General features: G+C 47.8%; 1 protein-coding gene across 1 annotated transcript in view; it reads right to left on the bottom strand.

Moving 5' to 3' along the window:
* Positions 1–210: 210 nt before the first annotated feature.
* The window catches only part of LOC112406291 (uncharacterized), a 151399-nt gene continuing 148192 nt past the window's right edge, over positions 211–3417 (bottom strand). Inside the window, exon 6 of the transcript XR_003004554.1 lies at positions 211–1571. The gene's annotated coding sequence lies outside the window, so the exon portion shown is untranslated. The remainder of the gene's footprint in view (positions 1572–3417) is intronic.

The following is a 3417-nucleotide window of genomic DNA, read 5'->3' on the forward strand; positions in this document are numbered from 1 at the left end:
GGAGATTTAATTTTTTGAGGAAGAAACACAGGATAGTACAGACCTGTTTGCACGCTGCACACACCGCGAGCCCAAGGGGGAGTTCGCAGTTTCGGCGTGAAATCACATCACATGTATTTCAACGTGTTGTATCTTTGCGAAGCTGGGTTTCAACTGTGGTGATAAAAAAGCAAGTACAATGGGATTTAATTAAAGTCAATAAAACACAAATTCTGTTCTTCAGTTACAATGTGCACATTTCAAGTTCTGGGTGGCTCTAATGACCAGGCCCGTGGTCCTGGAGGGCACACATAGAGAACAATGCATCCTCACAGAACGTTCTGTGGAACAGCCCTGCCAGGAGGCACTTGGCTTCCCCAACAATGCTCCGGACACGCTGTCCTCAGTGGAACGTATCCTTCGGTATTATTATTGCTTCAGAAGCTGTTACATTGAATCATACATTAAAGGAATGTTCAGTTAACGTAAGTAGAATAAATGTATGCACATGGTTCCCAAACGTTGTTCCCCAAGACGCCAGTATCATCAGGGACATTGGGGGAGATTTAATTTTTTGAGGAAGAAACACAGGATAGTACAGACCTGTTTGCACGCTGCACACACCGCGAGCCCAAGGGGGAGTTCGCAGTTTCGGCGTGAAATCACATCACATGTATTTCAACGTGTTGTATCTTTGCGAAGCTGGGTTTCAACTGTGGTGATAAAAAAGCAAGTACAATGGGAAAATCCGCACAGATCGGAAATAAGAGTGGCAGAGGCCAGTGTGACTCCAAGTCTGAGAGGCTGCGTGGTGCCATTAGCAGCTAACTGAGGCTGTTTAAGAATGAAATAAAGATATTTTTCTTTCTTTCGATTTATGTGCAGTATTTTTGCAAATGGCTACGTTTAGGACATAAATACTTAGGTTATTTGGACCTAACTACTTAGCAAACAAAACCGTTAGGCACTTCTTTGGGCCCAGGAGTGTGCCATGAAAAAATGAGTGAAACTCTAAGGGTGCCGTGAGCCAAGAAAGTTTGGAAACCCCTGAGTCAGTGAATGAGAGGATCACGATTGCAGCTTTGCTTTTAAAAATGAGATAGAGTTATACATGGGGAAAAGGACTCTCAAAGAAACTTTTAATTTAAAAGTCATCTAATCAACTTCCTCATACATCAGTGTCTAGACAGACACTTCTACATGGTAGGCGCTTGATAACTATTTCTTAAATAAACGCTTCACTAGAAATCTACACTTAGCAAAGACAGCCAAGTGTTCATTTTTTCTAGACAATACAATGTTTGAGTGTTAAAGCACATAGGGCTTGAGCATTTGTCTCTATGGCTTCTCCGTAAAACTCGTGTCAAACGCGATTTGTTTGGATTCGATCTTTGGCGTCACGTCTCAGCCAATGATGTTGAAAGCTGCGTGTCATAGGTGTAAAGCTCTTAGGAAAACACCTTTATACATTATTTCTGACACGCCCAAGATTGGCCAGTAATACGACAAAGCATCCTGATATGGAAGTCCTTTCTTCTAGTTCTATTGGCGTTCCAAAGTGCCCATCCAAGCTTTTCAAACGATTCTGTTCCCTAAGTACAAAGGAAATGCAAACATATTAGAGTTAGGTGAAACGAATACTACCTTTACTGCTAAAAATTTCCCGAGTTGATTACCCAGGGTTCATTCTGATCCACGCGTCTCTCTTTACGATCGCTAATATTACACAGATTTCCCAAATGTTGTCCATTTTCTACTGCAGCTGAGAGAAAATCAAAGAGCAAAACAGGCAGGGCAGCTGACGCGGGACAGATCCGGGTGAGTCAACAGAGCACACGATTCCTGAATCTGGTGCTGCATCCTCTTCGCTCGTCCGTCCGAGGCTGTCCCAAGGAATCACAAACACCTCCAAGGCAACAGGCCACGTCCACTGCTGTTTATTTCCAAAGTTGAGCTTGTTTGCAGGACTCACTATGCCTAGAGGTTCGGCGATACTTCCACGCATCCCCACTCCCAGGCACCCCCGTCTGGAGCTCTGGGTGGAGGCTCCCTGGGGCGCCGACTGGTGTCTTTGGTGGCTGTGGCAGAGCCCATCACGCGGTCGCCCAGCAAACCCCAGCTCCTGTCCCCCGCCTCCATCCAGCCGTTCACGAGGCGCCGAGGGCCGCGTCCTCACTTCCCCCAGGCCCGTCCTCGAGGGTCACCTTCGCAGTGCGGTTCTCTCCAGCCACCACTTACAATGGCCGTCCCGCCCACGACCCCGGGCTGCCCAGGCCTCTCTCCTGCTTCATTCCTCCTTAGTAGTCATCACCACCTCGTGTATCACGGTCTCAGCTGTGGACCATCTCACCTGACCTGCTCCTGACACATGGAGGCCTTCAATAGACATTTGTTTGCTGAATTCACTCCTTTATCTGTTGAGTGGACATAGTTGAGCACCTCCTACGTGCCAGATACGATGCTGGTTGCAGGCAGTGCACCTGCCTTCACAGACCTCACCATCCACTCCCGAGTCCCTGAATTATAAGCGCAGACGTGCGTGTCCATGTTCTGCACATGTGTCTTCTGAAGAAACAGTCATTGTTTCTATTAGTTTCTCTAAGAGAGCTGTGACCCCAAACATAGGAACCACAGGAGAGACACCCACCCACCTGCGTAGCCTCCGTGTTTCTCTCAAGTGGACCTGGCGAGGTTCCCTCGCAAGAGGAGAAGCTCACATCCTAGACACCCAAGTTCCCCTCAGGGCACCGGCCCTCATTCTACCACATAACCTCCTGAAAGCATGTTTCCTCTGGCTTCCTCCCAGGCTGTTCGGAACATGCCAATTATTTTAACCCCACCCTGGCTAAACACCAAGACCCTGCAATTGAACCCACTGTAGAGGTATTCTGACCTTACCCTTGGCCTGGGCATACTTTAAATATTTAACCCACGTGCTTGTAATAATCTGGTGTTTATTATACAACCATGTGTGTATCTTCTACCACTTAACCTATCACGTTTGGTTTCCAAACCTCAGCAGAGAAGGATGGTGTCAGACCGTTTCTTATTGGCTTAATAGAGGCATTTCAATATTGTTCCTGATGACGGTGAGGCCGTATGAACCCTGGCTGAGCTCTTCAGGTAGACCTGTCCTGGAAAAGGGGGCGGAAAATTGAGAAGACGACCCAGATAATCGAGGCTGACAATTCCAGACGATTACCGGTACCGATTTGTAGTCCAAACACATTTCAGCACATTCAACCTGCCATCTGACTCTTCACAGGTGGACTTGGATCCGGAAACCACCCGTAGGACAAGGTTACTATTTTGTCGTTGCCCTGTCCTTTGGCCCGTGGCTTTTCTTCCTGTTTGGGAGGAGTGAGTCTTCGTGGCCCCTCCCCTCTGTGGTCCCCACTCCGTCTCTGCCCCCCCTCCCCTTCCCATAAGAACCGCTCA

This window comes from Neophocaena asiaeorientalis, unplaced genomic scaffold (assembly GCF_003031525.2).
Source record: "Neophocaena asiaeorientalis asiaeorientalis breed wild unplaced genomic scaffold, Neophocaena_asiaeorientalis_V1.1 scaffold443, whole genome shotgun sequence".
NCBI lineage: Eukaryota > Metazoa > Chordata > Mammalia > Artiodactyla > Phocoenidae > Neophocaena > Neophocaena asiaeorientalis.